This window comes from Monodelphis domestica, chromosome 4, assembly GCF_027887165.1.
Source record: "Monodelphis domestica isolate mMonDom1 chromosome 4, mMonDom1.pri, whole genome shotgun sequence".
Lineage (NCBI taxonomy): Eukaryota > Metazoa > Chordata > Mammalia > Didelphimorphia > Didelphidae > Monodelphis > Monodelphis domestica.
Window position 1 is genome coordinate 302,995,851 of NC_077230.1, and position 21,265 is coordinate 303,017,115.

Consider the following 21,265-nt stretch of genomic DNA (forward strand, 5'->3'; position numbering starts at 1 on the left):
CATCTCTGCCTCCTGACTTCCTTTTAGTCTCACTTTCTATGGGAAGCTTTTTTCTGATCTTCCCAAATTCTAGTGCTGTCTCTCTGTTGATTATTATTTGTTTATCTTATTTCTACATAGTTGTTGCATGTTGTATCCCAATAGATTTGGAGTTTTTTGAGAGCAAGATTGCCTTTTGCTTTTCTATGTATCCCCAGCTCACAGTAGACACTAAGTTCTTTGTTGACATTTAATTGTCAATACTTGCTTGTTGATTGACTTATCATGAAAAAAAAAAACAGTTTTTGTCATATTAGGACAAATAAACTGATATCTACTAAATTTATTTAGAGTCTTTTCAAAGTTCAAGTCAAATGACATTTTCTACATGAAATCTTTTGGGAACCTCTCCTCTCCAACTATTATTTTCCCCCTTGAAATTATCTATATTTGTTTTGTATCTACTTTGTTTTGATAGGTAGCAAGGCCTAATGAATACAGTGCTCTCTTCAAAACCAGACTGACCTGGGTTCAAGTCCTGCCACTGAAATATATTGACTTTGTGACCCTACGTAAGTCTATTAACCACTCTCTGCTTCAGTTTCCTAATTTGTAAAATGGGGATACCAATTAACATCTATTTCACAGGCTTACTGTGAAAATTAAATGAGATAATTTTAAAAAATATTTTTATATTTTATTTCCCTCCCCCCATTACATGTACAAACGAATTTTCACCTTAATATGAAAAATATTTAAGCCAAATTCTCTTCATCCTTCTGATGGAATCAGGTAGTGAGAAGTGGTGATGGAAATGGGACCCTCATGCTCTGGGATCTTGTATTTCTCACCAGTTAGCATTAGTTAAACATGAACTGCAAGATCTGTGGTTCCAACATTAGTCAAGCACGAATTGCAGAATCTGTACTGTTGATCAGTTATCCATTCTGTATCATCAATCGCCTATACTGGATCTGTAATGTTCTAACCTGGACATCAGCTTTATGCCTGTTCTACATTATTAATTGCTCATATTGTTCTTTATTTAACATAGTTCCAAACTTTTAGGCATCATTAATTACCTATGGTAGTCTTCTATTGTGCTGTATCCCCTCCCTACATTCCAGAAGGCTAGTAAGATGTCTCCCACATTGACAAATGATGCCAGGTGGAACCATAGGGAAACATGGAATGCGTAAACTAAAGACTGACATTCCAGAAGAATCCCCCAAATCTGCACATGTTCCTTATTCCCTTTCTGGTACCCCCAGCTCACCTGTGACCCAACTTCCACCTGAATTTGGCCATGCTCATTTTTCAGGGTTTTGGAAAAGATGGAAACTTCCCTAGAATGGGGGATGACTAGTCCCCAGACACTAATAAATATGCAAACCCCGATCCACACATTGGATGTTGGATTGCAACTCCACACCTGGAGCTGCTACTCCATCAGCCCAGGGCAAGGAAACTGCTAATCCACCTCATGGGGCTACTGCTCCACCTCTGGAGAGCTGCTCTTCCATCAGCACCAGAGAGGCTACTCTACTAGTCCTAGGGCTAATCCATCAGCATTAAGGCTATCTGATTAGTTCCCAGGCTATTCCACCAGCTACCAAGCTATTATACTATTTAAAAAATCTCTTCTTCAAATAAAATTCTTTTCTTCTGGATTTTGTTTTAGCCTTCTATCTTTTGGGGTGAGTCCCAGCTACAAACTGGATGTATTTTCCTACAACACTTCCCCTCCTCTCCCTTCCTCCATGATGACAAATAAATGAGATAATATTTATAAAGGGCTTAGAACAATGTCTGGCACACAGTAGGCATTTAATATATGCTGGCTCACTTCCTAGTAGCAGATGGATTAAGGCGCCATTTGCAACTGTTGTTCCAGGGTCATAAGTCTTTGGCCAGTATTAATTATTCCTGTCCTAGCAGTGATTGTTCCCTCTCTCTCCATTCCCACCAGCTTTCACGCTCCTGGCTGGTGAAGAAGGAAGCTCAGGACTATGCCTCCTATCCACTTCGTCAGAGTGGACACCACAACCAGTGTTTCAGACTTTAACAAAGAAAGCGATTCCCAGCCCCTTCCCTCCAGTTTAAAAAATAATTATGATAAGCTTCAGTGCTGCCCACATTTTGACACAAAATGACAATTTATTTTTAGAAAGAAGCAGGTGATTGCAAATTATACATCCACAAATATAGAAATACATAAGATTAATTATCTACAAATTAAAAAGAAATCATGGAATTTCTATGACTGAGTCAGTGGTCTCTTTGAGCTGAACAGGGCATGGTGGATCTAACCTCTGATTATGGCAGTGCATTAAGACAAGGAATACATTCCGTTGCTATAGAGTCCTGGTAGATTGAATCAGATAAACAGTAATTTGTTAGCATTCTAGGTAGTATACCTCCTTCACAGATCTCCTTGGCTTTAAATCGCAGTTCTTACCCTTGTCTTCCCTCTCACCCTTTCAACTTTTCAGACTGTGGTGTTGGGAAGGAGACCTGGTTGCTGACACAATCTCGCCTTTGGTTTATACTTATTTGGATTCTGGTTTGACTTCCTCCTGCCCCTTTCTAGCAGAGTGTACATTTTTTGAGGGTAGGGATTAACCTTTTTTTTTTTTTAATTCTATCTCCAGCCTAGCAGCCTGTCTGGTATACAGTAGGTGCTTAGCAAATATTTGTTTTTTGATTGATTGGTTGTTTAGAAGGGGATTTTACCTACTTCTTTGTGATTGACTTAATCACTGGAATGTGTAAACACACTTGAAGAACGTATCGTCATGTGGTTTGATGCCTTCTAAACAAATTATTGTGGGAGAGCTTGATATTATCTGGCATGGGAAGGCACTGCTTAAAGAATTACCAGGCTCCAGGGAATCTTTAAAATAGAGGAATTTATTGAGTGAATGGTCAGGGGCAGGTGCAGTGAAGTCTGCCTCCCTGAGGAGAAGAGGTCCAGGATTTTTATACCTTAAAAGAACAGAGACTACATGACCTGGAAAGGAAGGTGGGGAGGGGGTCAACCATGGAGAAGTAGGTGACATTCTCATGTGAGGTGCCTTGGCATATGGGATAGAAGCACATTATACATTATTTATGACATATTAAACCTTGGTCATAAAGATGAGTGAATTGCTTATCTCAGAGAATCTAGTGATATTTGAGGTGACAATAGAAGGTACACCTCCGTGCTAAAACCCTCATCATAAAACTAGGGGAAATTCATCTAAAACATGTAAAGATTAAAATTAAAATTCAATACTCCAAATATTATTTTAATACTATTTATTATAATTTACTTAGAGCAAAGGGAAAAGTAAAACTAGAGAAAAAAGTAAGCCCCGTCTAGCTCCATGCTGCTACCTCCAGACAGTGCTTCCATAGACAGAGGGAAAAGATGTTCCAAACAGAAACAGACAAAATTAACCAATGACGACGCACTACAGGAAAAGGGGATTGTGGGAAATGTAGTCTCTAGGGTTCAAGATTCTAAATCAATACAAACAGAAGGGAATGTATCACTCCAAGAATCCTTTGTTTATGTAGTTGCCACCAGGGCCAGCCTTTTTCCACCACCAGCATTCTTGGGGTCCAGGATGGAGGAATTCCTCATACTTTTTTGACCTGAGATTCCTCTAGAGACTTGGAGTGTCCAGGGGACCCTATATCCCCATTCCAATATTTACTATGACCAGCAAAGGCAGGACTATTTATTGTGGACTATAAGATCCAGCAGGAGGTTAGAGCCCTCAGAACTTCAACTGCAATTGGAATGGACCTCTGAGTGACTGGCAGTGCTTTCAAGTGCATGTGCTCTTCTTTGGAAAGTAAACTCCCCCTGGCTCTGGTAGTGGTCAGAGACAGCTGTCTTGCCTTAAAGACAACATGGAGAATTATCTAGACTTTTGCACAGAGTTGGCATAGGGTCTCCTAAAGTTCTTGGCCCAGTAAAAGATGCCAAAGATGTCTTAAGCAATTTTGTATGGCCCTAGGCAAGGTAGTTTCCCTCGGAATCTTCCTCCTCAGACAGGCTACATGCTGAGGCATCTCCTATGCCAGGGGAAATAAGTCTATTAGATTAAATAGAGGGTTTCCTTCAAGGAGATTTTTGCAATATTTTCCTTTCTCAAACTGCAAATCTGGAGATGTCCTGGTTTTTGCAGTGTTAAAGGATCAAGGCAAACTATATAAGATCCTTTGAAACTCCTGTCAGAACTTGCTGTGGAAAACAAGTGACTTGCTCAATAAATTTCTGGAGATTTTTGGCTCTGGCCAGAGATTAATCAGTGTAGATTGATTCAACACAATTCAATTCAAGAGATATTTATAAAGTACTTATTGCATTCAACACTTTGTGCTTGATGAATAAAAAGATACTCTCAGAACCAACAATTTTCTACCCATACCGCCATACCTATCTTAGAAGTCTTTGTTTTCAAAGAGCCTCCATTCTACTGGAAAATGAAATTATATTCTACTGGGAAAATAGCCACATTCAACCCATTATGTTAGGGACCACTACCAAATGACTTGCCTTCAGGTATGTTCAGTAAATCAAAGGGCCATAGCTTTAGAGTGAGACAAGACCTTAGAGATGACCTTGTCTGATTTGAAACCAGTTAAAGCCAACGCTGTGGTGAATCCTCCAGTTTTTCCCATATTTCTCTGCTGTGCCATGATGTAGCTTACATGCGCGTATTGGTGTATTTGGGGGTGAGGAATAGGTTGGAGCCAGAGCAGCTTTGAGAATACTGTATCTGGCCCACTCTTGTTACTCGGTGATGACATTTTTTAAAGTCAAGGAGCCAGAGCTGACAAGCAGTTCCACTGGGTAACACATGTATTATCACTCAAAACCTATTTGGAAAAGATTTTGAAAAAGAGCATTGATTCATCTGGCCCTCCAGAACAAGCAGAATGGTGAAGGACTACAAGTTTATACCGTCTGAAAATTGGGAGTAAACTATTAGACTCCCTCATTCTTCTGGTCTCCTCAGTGATAGAACCTGGAACCTCTACGAACTTTATGAACACAGTTTGGGTTCAGACAGTGAATCCAGTGACCTCCTGGGAGTCATCAAAACAATTGGCAGTGATCTACCTTTGTCCAGACCAGCGGGTTAACAACCACCAGGGTGTCTCTCTTGGAAAAAAAAGGATGCATGAAACCTTTTAAAATTTCATCTTAGTTATTAATATTTTCTTGAGTCTACATAACTAATACAACAATAATTCAAGGTCTAATTTGTAGCAGCTGCTGATTTCTAGGTGTTAAATGTTCATCCTGAAAATGTAATATAATAATAGGATTATAACATAATATAATATAACATAATATGATATGATATAATATGATATGATATAATATAATATGATATAACGATATAATATAATATTGTAATGCAATGTAATATAACAGCATAATATAATGTAATAAAACATAACATAATATAATACAATATAACAATATAACATAACAGAATATAATATAATAGCAGAATATAACATAACATAATATGATATAACATAACATAATATAATATAACAATATAATATAATAAATATAACAATATAATATTACAACATAACACAATATAACACAATATAATATAATATGATATGATATAACATGATATAACATGATATAACACGATATAACACGATATAACACGATATAATATAATAAAATATAATAAAATATAATATAATATAATATAATATAATATAATATAATATAATATAATATAATGTAATGTAATGTAATATAATGTAATATAATGTAATGTAATGTAATAATATAATATAATAAATATAATATAATAATATAATATAATAAATATAATAATACAATATAATTAATATAATATAATATAATATAATATAATATAATATAATATAATATAATATAATATAATATAATATAATATAATATAATATAATATAATATAATATAATAAACTCTGGAGAGCTATTTCAAGCTAGCTTTAACATACCTCTGGTGTAAACCCATGCCTGAATATGTTTAATGTCCAAATGGGTATATACCGCTAAGTATTCTTTTTCTCACCTGAGTTGTGCTGAGAATTGGCTGCCTATATAACATAGCCATCACATGGAATATGGACATAATCTTCCTCTGTGACATGTTGGGGCCTAGAATTTCATTTAGAACAGATATGGGCCTCCTCCCTTTATAGTCAAAGGTGAATGTTGAGCTTTTTTCCCAAGCCCAGAACTCGTAGAACTTGTTTCATGTGGTTGGGGCAAGATTGATCCCATTTAGTCCGTGGGATTGTGAGATCAGACTCATTATGAAAGCTCCAATCCCTTCCTAGATGTCCTAATAAACCACTGACCAGGCCAGAGACAGGGGCTCTGTGGAGGTCTTGGCAAAATTTTTGAAAAAAAGGGATTCATCTGGTTGTCCAAAGCAAACAGGATGTTGGTAGTCCAAAAGTTCATATCATATGAAAACGGATTGAATTTTGATATTTAAGCTGGAAAGGAAAGATCTAGAGTTGCCTCATGGATGAAGGATCAGACCTGTTCTGCTTAGCTCAGGAGAGTAAAGGGAGGAAAAGTGAGTAGAAGCTGGAAAGAGACAAATTTGGCTTTTGAATAAGGAAACCATTTCCCAATAATTTGAATTTTCCCAAAGAAGAATGAACTGTCTGTATTTGGAATTGAAAGAATCATATGATTACAAATTTGCATCCAGAGGGGACATTAGAGACCACTCTATCTTTGAATCACTCGTTTTATCCTGGGAGGTCAGTTAGTCAGTCAGTAGACATTTATTGTTGTTTGTCCTTCATTCGAAGGGGACCAATGACATCACGGATGATGTCTTAACTTGCAAGGAAACTGGATTTCAAGGAGGCAGAATTACATAAAGTTGTCAGCCCCCCTCTCTCTTCCAGAGTCATCAATGTCTAGTAGGCAGACAAAAATCAGGATGACTGCCAAGAAAACCCTTCGGCTCTGTCTCCTTTGGGCTATGATTTTTAATCTTTTGACTCGGAATCCGAATCGTGGTCCATATTTCCCCCCAACCTTTCCCCCTCAGCCATGCGGTTACAAGCAGAGTATCAGTACAAGCCCCTGAAACCTGAGCGGGGGGAGGATGCCCGCGTTAATCTGCAAATATTGTGCACGGTGCATTTCCTGTGTTCTGCCGACCCTGTTGGCGAGAGCCCTCTGTGTGTTTTGGACAGGACTGATGTTAGAAACTGATCTGTCTCTTTCAGTGACATGTGGGGAATGGGTCTATTGTGAGTCTGCCTACTTAGACCTCGAGTGTGACAGATATTGAACAAGAAGCGCTTGTTTGTACATTGGCTATTTAATGAGGTTTTTATTGGCAGTAGAATGAGCCAAAGCAAAAGATTTCCAAAGAAAAGTGTACTTGGGAGCATGTGACTAGAGTGTATGAATGGTTTTCTGTTGATGGCAAGACAACGTCCCTCTGACTTCAATTGGTTGAAGCCTCAAGCAATGATACACCCCGAAAGCCTGGATGATTAGGTTTTCCTTCGAATCTGAAGTGAGTTTTATCCCTGAGGTTTGGGAAGGAACTAGAAAATACATCATAGGGAATATTGGTAATGAGAAGCAAAATTGATCTTGATTCATGTGTCTGATGCTTGAAACACAAAGCATGACTTTTTTTTTAAACCCTCACCTTCTGCCTTGGAACCAATACTATGTATTGGTTCCAAGGCAGAAGAGCAGTAAAAGCTAGGTAATGGGGGTGAATCGACTTGCCCAGGGTCATACAGCTAGGAAGTATCTGAGGCTAGATTTGAACCCAGGCTCTTCTATCTCTGGGCCTGGCTCTCTATCCACTGAGCTACCCAACTGCACAACTTAAAAACAAAACCAAAAACTCTTACCTTCCATCTTAGAATCAATGTTGTGTATTGGTTCCAAGGCAGAAGAATGATAATGGCTAGGCAATGGGGGTTAAATGACTTGTCCAGGGTCACACAGCTAGGAAGTGACTAAGGCTAGATTTGAACCCAGGACCTCCTGTTTCTGGGTTGGGTTCTCAATCCACTGAGCCACCTAGCTGCTCCCAAAGCCTGACTTTTTAATGCAACAGAATGTATAAATCCCAGAATGAAAGCACATGCACTTGAGATGTAGAAGATGATGGTGCGGCTCTAAAGGATGAGCAGCAGGGACCTCACCAGGGTGCTGATTATGTTGGTGAAATTCCCAAGTCTAAACACTTATTTATGGTGTTAGTGAGAAGAGTGCTTTCAAGAACCCAAGTTCATCTGTTGTCTTCATTTAGAGATAATGCAGAGACTGTAGCTAGGTGGTTCCATGGATAGAGACAAGTGGTCCTGGGTTCAAATCTGACCTCAGACACTTTCTAATTGTGACCCTAGGAAAGTCATTTAGCCCCCATTGCATAGCCCTTACCACTCTTGCCACTCTTCTGCTTTTGAACCAACACTTAGTACTGATTGTAAGATAGAGGGTAAGAGATTAAGAAAAGAAAAAAGAGAAAAAGCAGAGCCAATAAGAGATTTTATTGTGGTACATGCTTTGTTCAACAAAGCGGGGGTAAAGCATGTTCAAGTTCCTCTGAGGCAGGATAGAAGGAAAATCTCTCCATATCTTAATATCAGAAAGCAGACTAAGTCCTGTTAAATCATCTAATAGTATAAGTATATGTAGTGGGGGCAGCTTGGTGGTAGAGTGGATAGAGCACTAGATTTAGAATCAAGAAGACTCAACTTCATGGGTTCAAATCCAGCCTCAGACATCTACTGACTGTATGTGACCCTGGGCAAATCACTTTATCCTGTTTGCCTCGGTTTCCTCATCTGTCAAATGAACTGGAGAAGGAAATGACAAACCATTTCAGTATCTTTGCCAAGAAAACCCCAAATGGGGTCACAGAGAGTTGGATGCGACTGAAAATGACTGAACAAAACATGTAGCGATGCAGTGCAAAGAATTTGGGATTTATAATCAGGAGACGAGTTTGAATCCCATCTCTGACACATGTTCATTGTGCGACTATGGATACATCACTTTAATGTTATTGGGCCTCAGTTTACTTGTCTGTAGTGTAAATGGGGACAAAGGTCCAATATGGAGGCTTGGTGTGCCTGCTTCCTCTGACTCTGTATTTTGTGCCCACAAAATAAAGTCAGAACCTTGGCTCAGGATGTCAGCCCAATTCTTTTTATTTCTTTCACTTTGCAAAATGCATGATGTGACCCTTTCCCTCCTTGCTTGAGGACATACACATCTGTCCTTTGTGTTTCCCATTGATTTACTACTGGGGACAAAAGAGCCTTCTAATCGACTGCTCAGCTGCAAGACTTGCACAGATAAACGTGCTCTCTTCTCTGGTGCTGTAGGAGGCAAGCATTGCTCTGGTCCTCTTTGGGGATCGAAGGGCCTCCAGCCCACTCTCCTCATTCAGCCAGCATGTGCTTGTGATCTCATGATGCTTCTGCTCTGTTTCTATTGTGTTTGGTTTTTATTCCCTCATCTTTGATGAGTATTAGATAGTGAATGAACTGGGTGACCATCTGGTGAGCTTCAAAACAATTGAAAAGCACCGAAGGTCCTTCTGTTATCTGAGCTGGGAGCTACAGCAGCCAAGCCCAGTGAAGAGCTGGTCAGCCCTGGGGAGCCACCTACTTGGCCCAGACCATCAGTGAATTGACCTGGCTGCTGAGACATGCTGCAAGCAAAGAAGCTACTTGTCTATCAGCTGAGCCACGCCCAGAATTGAACTCGGTTGAGAGAATGAGTTTGAATCCACCCTTTCCCAGAGATCATGGTGGCAAGAAGAGTACTTCCCGTTTGGGAGGTTGTTGCACTCCAGCCATTTGAGGACTTAAAGTCAGGAAGATGCCAGTACAAAACCCTGCCTCAGATACTCACTGGCTTTGCACCCTGTCTCCCCCAAATCACTCAATTGCTCTCAACCTCAGTTTCCTCATCTGTAAAATAGTGAATATAATAACACCTACCTTAAAGGGTTTTTGTGAAGATCAAATGAATGAACATGTAAAGTCCTTACAATGCCATTTAATTGCCATCTATTGTTGTAAAAGCTAATTGATGCTAATTAATCAAATTATATTGAGGAGATAATAATAGGAAATTGATACTGGAAGGGGAAGCTGGGTGGCTCAGTGGATTGAGAACCAGACCTAGAGATGGGAGGTCTCAGACACTGCCTGGGCAAGTCACTTAACACCTCCCCCCCCCCCAATAACTAGCTCTTAATGCTCTTCTGCCTTGGAACCAATAAACATTATTGATTCTAAGAGGGAAGGTAAGAGTTTAAAAAAAGAAAAGAAATTGATGCTGGCAATCAAAGTTACCTACAGAAGAACCCTGAGGAGAGAAGCAGTAGCTTTTGACAGACCTGCCATGCCTGTTGGGCTTGGGAGAGTGAGTTCAGAATGGTGCTACAGTAAAATGGGAATGATTAGACCAGCAGTGCTGACCTCCCAGGTTGTTGGGAGGCTCAAGAATGATAATGTATGCAAAGCAGGACTTTAGGTCAACTGTGATGAATTTTTAATGCAAGCCCAAAGCAGCCATCTTAGACCCCTGATGTTTTCAGATAACAGTGAGGGAGGTATATCTAGTTTATTATAGGTAATATAGTTGAGAGCAATTACACTGTTTTCACTTATTAAACTTCAACAGAAACCCACTCTATCAGCAGAAAATGTGTTGTCCTTATTACCACCAATAAAACAACAGTGTACACCCAGGCTATATACAGGATAAATTGAAGATCATCTCAGATTTATCTTAATTAAAGGGGATAGGGAAGGGCTTCTTGGGGAAGGCAGGACTTTAGCTGAGACTTGAAGGAAGCCAATGATGTCAAGAGATGGAGGTGAGGTGGGAGAGAATTCTAGGCATGGGGTGTAGCCCATGTAGATACATGAAGTTGGGAGATGGAGTGTTTGAGGAGCAGCAAGGAGACCAGTGTTACCATTGATTGGATGGTAGAGTACTTGCACAGAAGGAAGGTGGAAAGTAAGTAAAGAAAGGAAGGAAGGAATAGTGGGAAGGTAGTTAAGGGGCTAAGTTATGAAGGGCTTTAAATGTCAAACAGAGGATTTCGTATTTGATCCTAGAGATAAGAGGGAAGCACTGGAGTTTATTGAATAGGAAGGAGTGACATTGTCAAACCTATGCTTTAGAAAGATCATTCTGATAGCTCAATGCAGGATGGACCAGAGTAGAAAGAGGCTTGAAGCAGCTTGCATCCCTCACTATAAAAACACTTATTGAGCATTAGCTGCTGTGTACAGAGCACTATTTTGGAATAGTATTGGATTAAGACTGCATTTGGCAACCCCTTAACAATTTCCTCTTTCATCCCTCAAGTCTTCTGAGTGAAGGAGCTTTGTGGATGTATGAAGGTGTTTGAGACCAAAGCTGAAAGCAGCAAGAAAGCCATGGTTTTGTGTTTAATTTTAATTTGTTCATCTGATAAGTGTTCTGTTTTTGTGAGAGAGGTGGGTTGCCTTGGAGATGTGCTTATTGGGCCAGAATTTCAGTTGTCTGGAAACTAACAATGACATTAAGGGAGAAAAAAGTTATTATACAGTGGATGGAGTAGAGAAGACAACTTGAATATTTTAAGAGTCTGGCGATTTTACTTGATCTATAAATAGTATCTGTTACAAAGAAGTTATCAATTTGATGAATAGAGAGCCTCTGCTAAGGTGAGAAAGGTGCCCTGAGATGAAGGCTGACAGCTCTTAACAAAGGAGACATTGTATGAGCATTTTAGACTGGTGAGCATTTGTGTAAAAATCAAATGACTATACTAAAAGGAAGACTCAAAATCTAGGACATTTCATAGTTTAGGTTCTTATTGAATGAATTAATGAATGAAAAAGTATTTATTAAGGACTTCTTTTGAGCCAAACACTGTGCTAATCACTAAAGATAAAGATAAAAACAATTTATATAGTCCCTGTTTGAACTCTAATATGGAGAGACCACACACAAAAGAAAGTTCAGCAGCAGGATTCAGAAAGTTAAGGATGAGAGAAGATTAGATTGGGTGGGTGGGTGGGGTATATGGAAAGGCCCAGGAATCCTTAGGTTATGTGAGTAAGACATTGTCAAAGATCTGGAGGGTGTGAAGTCATGGCAGATGGTAAGACCTGATGGCCCTTCATTTCACTAGAAAGAGTTGAGAACAAATATATATATATATATATATATATATATATATGTACATATATATCTATTTGTATAGAGATAGATATAGAGATAGATAGATGTAGAGATGGTCCTGACCTGTTTTGGTTGAGGGAATTCTTCACTGGGAGATTCCTATCCAAATGAAGTCACAGATCCAGTTCCTAACTTCTATCTATCTATCTATCTATCTATCTATCTATCTATCTATCTATCTATCTATCTATCTGTGTGTATGTTGTTTAGTTATTTTCCAGTTGTGTCTGACTCTTCATGACCCACTGTTTGGGTAGTTTTCTTGGCAAAGACACTGGAGTATTTTGCCATTTCTTTCTCCAGTTCATTTTTCAGATGAGGAAACTGAAGCAAATAGGATTAAATTTTTTGGTCAGGGTCACACAGGTACTAAGTGTTTTAGGCTAGATTTGAACTCTGGAAGGTAAGTCTTCTTGACTCCTGATCTGGCACACTATCATATATTTATCTATATCGAGATATATCTCTAGAAATGAGACCTCAAAAGAGCTATGATTTCATTAGTGAAGTTTTTCCTTCTAATGAGGCAGAGCATAACTTTGACATACCTTAAGAGGCATTTCATGATTGCTTTCCCAATTTCTCACTTTGTGTCACTTAGCCTTTCAAAATTAGATGAGTCCTCAGACAACAGATGCAGATATATGAGACACTGATGGGTCCTTACTCAAAGCCTTTCCACTTATATAGGCCATACACTTGATTGGCACAGCCTCCAATAACTTAGGAATATTTTCATGGCATTCATGATCAGGCACTGTGGTAGATAGAACTTTGTATATATGCATATACATATAAATATTTATTTATAAATTTAGTTTATATTTATAAATTTAGGTAATATTTAGAAATTTATTTTATTTATATATATATATAAAGTTCTACCTACCACACACATATAGACATACTTTTATATATATAGACACATATGTATATATACAGATATGTTATATATTCTAATATATAATATATAGCATAAGCATATAATATAATATATAACAAATATATAATATATATTCTAATAGCTAACATTTATATAGCTCTTTCTACATGCCAGGTACCATATTGCATTTTATAATTATTATCTGACTTTATCCTGACAACAACCTTGCAAGGTAGGTACAGTTATTATTCCTATTTTACAGCTGAGGAAATGGATGAAAATAGAGTTTAAGTGACTTGCCCAAAGTCACACAGGTAGTAAATGTCTGTAAGAGAAGAGAAGAGAGACTTTACATGGACAAGAGATCATCTCTTGGAAGGGACCTACTGAAGAAAGAGCGGGGGAGGGGAAAGAAGAAGGTGAGAGTTCTAAGGAAGGAACAGAGGCTGTGAGATTCAATGGACAAATCACTTCTGGCTTGGGGAAGGAGAGGAGTGAGGTGGATTCCCAGAAGCTCATAAGAAACTTATTCCCTTGAAGATCAATTGTCTTTCCTGAATCCCTGAATACCTCCAACCAAACTCTTCTTGACAGCAGTCTAAAGTCCTCAGTGGGGCTGTAGATTGGGACTTTCTGAAGAGAGCTATCCACAAATCCTCATCAAAGATTTTTCTCTCTGTCTCTCCCTTACTTGTCCCTGGACTCCCACATTCAAGTTTAGTCAATTTAAGGGTAGGGACTAACAGGCAGTTGGCAAAAGGGGGATCAAGGCTGAGAAGCCTTGAACCCCTGGACTTTGAAGGGCCAGTTTTGCCAGAAGGGGTAACTGTTGGGCTTCCCTATTTTCCCACTTTCCTATTTGATACCTGTGACACCTCTTCCCTGCCCAAACCCCAATAAATCACCTGTTGTTCAAGATATGGGTCTGTGCCAATCTCTAACATCATATTTAGAGGGACTGAAGATTTGGGGAGGGTCATACCTCTCCCCAAAAAGGGGGTTGACTTCTAGATCTTAGGGATCCAAGATTATCTGAACCAAAGGAATTGACATCTCTCCTTGACAGTTGGGTAACCCTAAGATCCTGAAAAGGACTGACAGTTGATGTCCCTGGGGGAAGCAGAGGCATAAGAAAATCACCTTACCTCTCAAGGCGCCTCAGAGGAGGGTATCTTGTCAACTCACTGAGGCTTCTCTCTCTAGTCTCCTGTCATCCATCTCCCAGATATCATTCTCTGGGGAGACATACTTCCCTTTCAAGGAGACAGGATTTGGTTATCTCCCCTCAGAAGGGAAGGGAGGAGAAGGAGGAGAATCTCTTCACTCTCACAACCCTATTCCCTCTTCCTCTCTATTATCTTTATCCCTTTTTCTAATCCCTACATTATATATCTGAAGCTGAATTTGAACTCAATCCTTTCTGACTCTAGTTACCTACTTGCTCTTATATTACATATATATATATATATATAGAATCACATACATATTGTATATTAATATTAGTTTATATGTACATCTATATGTGGGAACATATATATACATATAGATCAATTTATGCTCATGTATACATATGTGTGTGTGTATATATATATATTCATATAGACAACTCTCTAATTTATAAATTACAGGGAAGGTACCAACCAAACAAGGTTTCTCGTTATTAACAAAATAAGTGAAATCTCAGATCAAGTCTTGGTGTCTATTCATATGTGCACACACATATGTATATAGACACACAGGCACACATTATGATTTTATGTAAATATGGGATCCTGGCACCATAGATTTAGAGCTGGATGGAATTATGGAAGTCATTGAGCCCACATCTTCCCTCCTTTTACAGATGAAGAAGCAGAGGCACAGAGAGCTTAAGCTACGTGCTCAGGGGTGAATGACTAGTCTCTGATGGGGTATTTGAATCTGCATCTTCCCATCCCCAAGACCAATGTTTTATCCACTCTGCCACATGTGTGATGAAAGCTCGCAAGGTAAGAAAGTCAGGAAGAAACTTAAAGTTAATATCTGTAAAGTAATTCTCCTGAGATGAACAAATTCATTGGAGATCTAAAAACGATTAGTTTAGTGATAAATTCAGTATCAAGAAGCTGGTGTGTCTGTCTGGGTGTGAACAGCTTCACTCAGCATCCTTGAAGGGTCCTGGGCTGTCTGCAGAATTGGGCTGTAAAAAGAAGTGTGTGTCAGCAAACACACTAACTGAAGCCTTCAGCCCTGCTCATGCTTGCTCACCTCTGGTGAGCTTGCTGTATCTCTTGCCAGATCACTCAGCTCATCTTGGTTCTTGGCCCTTGATTCAATCCCTCCCTGGGTAGACCCCACCCTGTGTGGATGTCCCTGAATCACCTGACCCATACCTAATCCCTGATGATTGCTGCACCCTCTGGCAGAATGACTTTTTCCTCTGTACCTTCCCAGGTTGAGGCTTTGGGCCACAGCTTGCCAGTAGATCACTAGCAGATCTGGAAATTGGCCATCCCTCCCTCCAAGAGCCAAATGAAGCTTTGTCATCTTCCTACCTTCAAGACCTGACAGGACATTTTTGTGGTTTCTGGGAATGTTTGGTCTCTCCCATGATAGGAGAGGGCTATTAAAAAGGGTGGTGCTAACAGATAATGACAATATATCTCAGTTAAATAGCATTGTGAGATTTGCAAAGCTCTCAACATACATTATCCTTTTTGGTCTTTAAAACAATGTAGTGAGATGGGTGTTCCTATTGTTGTGCAGTTGTTTCAGTGACCCCAGTTAGGATTTTCTTGGCACAGGTGGGTGTCAGAGTGTTCTGCCATTTTCTTCTTCAAAGCATTTTACAGATGAGGAAACTGAGGCTAACAGGGTTAAATGTCTGGCTCAGGATCACACAAGTAGGAAGTGTCTGAGGTCATATTTGAACTCAGGAAGATGAGATAATAGAGCTGAAGAAAATGAGGTTGAGAGAAATTAAGCGACTTACTCAGGACCACCAAGTTAGTTAGCTCTTTTGGGAGGAATTAAATCCAAGTCTTCTTGGCTCCAAAGTCTAGAACTCTATTAAGCCAACATGGTGGCCACAAACTGAATGGCTTCCCATGACATCCCCTAACCAGCATAAAAAGACTTCTGAATAAGAGGAAATGCTATCTAACCATTAAGTCCTCATTAACTATGGTGACTAAATCCATCAATGACTATTTACCTCAGTGGTCTATTTTTCTAACTCATTTTCAGAACATCTGTGGATCATTTTGGCTTTAACTTTGCTCTTTCTTTCATTTTTTACTCTGAGCAACTTTTGATCCTCAGAATCTGATCATTCAAATGTTAATATAATAGGATGAGTTGAGCCTTTCTTCTTGAATGTCTCAAATATTCTCCAAAATTCTAGGGGAAGCATTTGATGAAGTAAGTACTTGTTAAGTTCAAAGGAGGGCCAGTCAATGAATAAATGACCAACGAGTAAGTTGGGGGGGGGGGTGATATGCAGAATCACTCTCTTCTAATCTCTTGGTTGGTGAGGTAAAATAATGTTAATCCTAGTAATGTTCCTTCTTTACATAATAGCTAACATTACCAGACTTGCAATTTTGAGAAAGTGAAGATTGTTACTCTTCCAGTAAGACTTTCTAGGATAATACAAGAGATAGATAGGTAATTCTGCTACAAAATTGCCTGCCTGAATAAATGATAAAGCACTTATTAAGCATTAACTTCACGCCAGGCACTGTGCCAAGTGTTGAGGATACAAATATAGGAAAGCACAAACTACATCTTGCTAGTTTACACATTTCATTGCCTCTTATTTCTTAATAATTGTCTTTACTGTTTTTCCATTTGCCTTTATTTCTACCTGTTTCTGTCTTTACATAACTTGTATGCCTTCTCTGTTTTTTAATTGGTTACTTGATAATTTCTATGTCACTCTTCTTGATCTTTTTTCATTTTGTGATCAAAATTTTTTATTTTCTTGCATTTTCTTTTTTTTTCCCTTTTGCTCAAGAACAAAGAGCCTTGAATTAGCATGGAAGGTTAAAAAGGGGCCAACAATAAGACTTCTTTCCCTTATATATGAAAAATAAAATCTCAGGGAGCAAACCTCAGATCCAAGCAAAGAGTAAATTAAGGGGGCTGAATCCAGGGTAGATTTAAAAAATAATGGTAGTAATAAATGATAATGTGCTAGGTCCTTGGGCAGGTAGGAAAGGAAAAGCCAAGTCTTGGTCTTAGATACTTAATAGCTGTGTGACCCTGGGCAAGTCATTTAACTTCTCTTTGCCTCAGTTGTCTCAACTATAAATTGGGGATAATAATAGAACCTACCTCCTAGGGTGAAGATCAAATGAGATAATATTTGTAAAGATTTTATTCCAGTGCCTGGCATATAGTAGGTACTTTAATAAATGCTTTATTCCTTTTCAAATCAATAAGCATTTAATAAATAGTATTTCTTATTTATAAAATGTAGTCAACTTAATAATTTTATTAAATTAAGCAATTATTATGTGCTAGAGATTGTGCTAATTTCCGAAGATACAAAAAAAGCTTACACTCTAATAGAAGAGACAGCATAAAAAACAACTATATTCAAATAAACTTTTATGTACATACTCTGTGTGTGTGTGTGTGTGTGTGTGTGTGTATTTATAGCTTTCTAATTTGGCAGTTAGGTGGCACAGTGGATAGAGTGCTACTCTAGAGTCAGAAAGACTCATCTTTAGGGCAGCTGGGTAGCTCAGTGGATTGAGAGCCAGGCCTAGAGATGGGAGGTCCTAGGTTCAAATCTGGCCTCAGACACTTCCCAGCTGTGTGACCCTGGGCAAGTCACTTAAACCCCATTGCCTAGCCCTTACCACCCTCTTCTGCCTTGGAGCCAATGCATAGTATTGACTCCAAGATGGAAGGTAAGGGTTTAAAAAAAAAAGAAAGACTCATCTTCTTAAGTTCAAATCTGGCCTCAGACACTTAATTGATGTTTGACTCTGGGCAAGTCACTAAACATTGTTTGTCTTGGTTTCCTCATCTATAAAATGAGCTGGAGAAGGAAATGGCCAATCACTCCGGTTTGTTTGCCAAGAAAACCCCAAATGGGGTCATGAAGAGTCAGGCAAGACTGAAACAACTAAACAATCATCTCCTACCTTGGAGATAATCTCCAAAGGAAGGAATTATTACTTAGCAGCAAAGTGGTCAGTGCCTCTAGACCATAGAACATGTGGAGAGGAGTAAGATATAAGATGACTAGAACTGTAGGAAGGGGCTTTGCAAGCCAAAGAAGGGATTTAATATTTGATCTTGGAGGTAATAATGAGCCACTGGAATTTAGTGAATGTGTGTGTGTGTGTGTGTGTGTGTGTGTGTGTGTGTGTGTGTATGTGAGAGAGAGAGAGACAGAGACAGAGACAGAGACACAGAGAGACACAGAGACAGAGACAGAGAGAGACAGACAGAAAGACAGAGAGACAGAGATAGAGAAAGACAGAGACAGAGACGGAGAGACAGAGACAAAGACAGAGAGAGACAGACAGACAGAGACAGAGAGAGACAGAGACAGAGAGAGAGAGGGAGAGACAGACAGAGAGACAGAGAGACAGAGATAGAGAAAGACAGAGACAGAGATGGAGAGAGAGAGACAGAGACAAAGACAGAGAGACCGACAGAGAGAGAAAGAGACAGAGAGACAGAGAGAGAGACACAGAGAGAGGGAGAGACAGAGAGAGAGACTGAGAGACAGAGAGAGACAGAGAGAGAGAGAGAGACAGAGAGAGAGAGAGAGAGAGAGACAGAGAGAGACAGAGAGAGAGAGAGAGAAAGAGAGAGAATGAGAAGCTGACTGAGGATGACATCTATGTCACCACCCTTTGTGTTTAGTAGGATGTTGTTGCTCTGAACAGCAATATTGAACTTGGGAACCAGTTTCTGTGATAATATTCTGGTCATATCATTCAAGTATGGTCAGTTGGCAAATTTTATTTATCTCCTGTGTTCAAATTCATGGCCTTTATGGCATCAATCAGCTTACAGTGAGTCTGATAGTTCTGAGCCAGGCAATAAAACAGGTCAGAGAAGGGAATGAGCATGGTTGCCCTCTTGGTCCAAAGCTTGAAGGAGACAAGTTGAGTCATAAACAATGGCTCGAAACTCCCCATATCTGATCTTCATATTTTATTTGCAAATCTTACAATGCTATATAAATGATATTTAGTACTCACCACACCTTTTACTGGCTTCCTATTCATCTCAATTCTCTGGATTTTGGCACTTATGAGAAACCCAGGTTGTTGACCCAAATTAATATAAAAAAAATCTTTACTAGATCCTCTTTTGGATTCTTTCCCTTTTCCCTCTGGGTTAGGACTGCACTAATCAGTGGTGCAAACAATCAATTCATCAATCAGCAATAATTTATTAAGCACCTGGCTAGGCACTGGAGACAGAAGACAAAATTTGGTCATAGTGCTTGCCTTCAAGGAGATTATCTTTCCTGCCCTTATGTGAATTTATGTTCTGCCCTAACCAGATTCATTCCTGAAGACTTTCAGACCTGACAGACCTATTAGAATTTGAGTTGAAGACTTTGAGATCCCTTTGAGATCATTTTCCCTTGATTCTGAAGCATCAGAGGGAAACTTAGTAGATTGTACAGTGATATGAATTGTCTAACAGGCAATCTAGTCCAATGAGCATTTATTAAAGAACCTTCCATGTGCAAGGCACTATGCTAGTGTAAACCCCCACCTCAATTAATGTAGTCTAAAAGACTTTCCTCTTCAATCCTCACAGCTCCGCTGAATCAATTAATCAAAAGTGTAAACTAGGTGGGAACTTTTCTTTAATCAAATTCACCAGGAATAAAGTACTTTGATCATTGGGCAAAGACAGATGATGGAACACAATAAATATCTTGATTAGTTCTTAATCTTAGTGCCTTCTTTCTGAGCTTGAAATTGTGGGAATTGAGTGAACTACACTGACGCCATCTTGTGACTCAATTATGGGTCTATTCCCTTTCTATTTTTTCAATTATTGGCTAGTCTAATTTTCATATTGTGAGAAAACTTCATTCAATTATGAGAATTGTGAGAAAACTTTACTGCATTGTTTGAACCTTGTCCTGAATGGCTGGAAAGCTAGACCACCTCTACCTGTTGCTTAGAGACCCTTAACTAAGGACGTAGGTTATGTCAACCAGAAACTCAGTAAGTTCCTAAGACTGATGTAAGGAGTTTTGTCACAATTATACATCTCAGGCAACCCATAAATCTTACCTGAAAACTGGCTTCATGCTAGTCAACTATGGTTTCCATGTTCCTTTGATTGAATACAGGTACCTGTGGGGAATTGTATCTGTTTGTTCTCCCTCCCCCCTTAACTTGGAAAATCCTTATTCTTTCCTCCACTTAGAAATAAAATTACTTAATTTTATACCTGATTAACTGTTTTCTTTTAATTAATTACTCTTAGATTTTATTAATTGTTTTTAATACAGAAGTCTCACTTTGTAATCAAGGTCTTTGGACTAAGGAGTCCACTGAACCACTTATTATAACTGTTTTGCTAATAAATCAGATTATTTCCTCAGTTATTCCACCACAGAGACTCTGTCCAGTATCCCGGTCTGTATCTTTTTTGTACATATTCATTTCCATGTTGTCTCCTCCATTAGACTGTGAGCTCCTTGAAAGTGAGGACTGGGCTTTGTTTTTGTTTTTTATTCTTGTCTTTTTTTGTATCTCTAGGGCTAAGCCAGTGTCTTAGAAGTTACTTTATAAGTGTTAGTTGTCTTATTGATATAGCTGTGGGCCTTTGCATTCCAGTGGCAGGGCAGTATAATTTTCCCCATACCTTTCCACCCTCTCTCCCTTCCCTAAGCCATTTCTACTCAGAGGCATCACAAGATATTTTTTTGGTGAGGTGTCACCAGACTTTATCCAATGATCAAAGCATTTTTTTTATTCCCAAATCTATAAGGAATTGTTTCCTTCTAGGTTTTGTTAGGTTTCTAGCTGTTTGGGCCTTCTATCATTATTTTCCCTGAGGAGGGAGTAACACTAGGTGGTTGTTTGTCCTTGACAAAGTTGTCAGCCTCTCTTTCTTTTAAAGTCATCAGAATCCAGTGGATAAGATGAAAGTCAAGCTGTCTGGTGATGGTTTGGG

At 38.9% G+C, this 21,265-nt stretch overlaps 1 long non-coding RNA gene across 1 annotated transcript in view; it reads left to right on the forward strand.

Annotated features, from left to right (window-relative positions):
* Positions 1-21,265, forward strand: part of LOC103092442 (uncharacterized) — a 138,180-nt gene that overhangs the window by 13,354 nt on the left and 103,561 nt on the right. The window contains exon 2 of the long non-coding RNA XR_468159.2: positions 14,961-15,105. This is a non-coding gene — a long non-coding RNA (uncharacterized LOC103092442). The remainder of the gene's footprint in view (positions 1-14,960; positions 15,106-21,265) is intronic.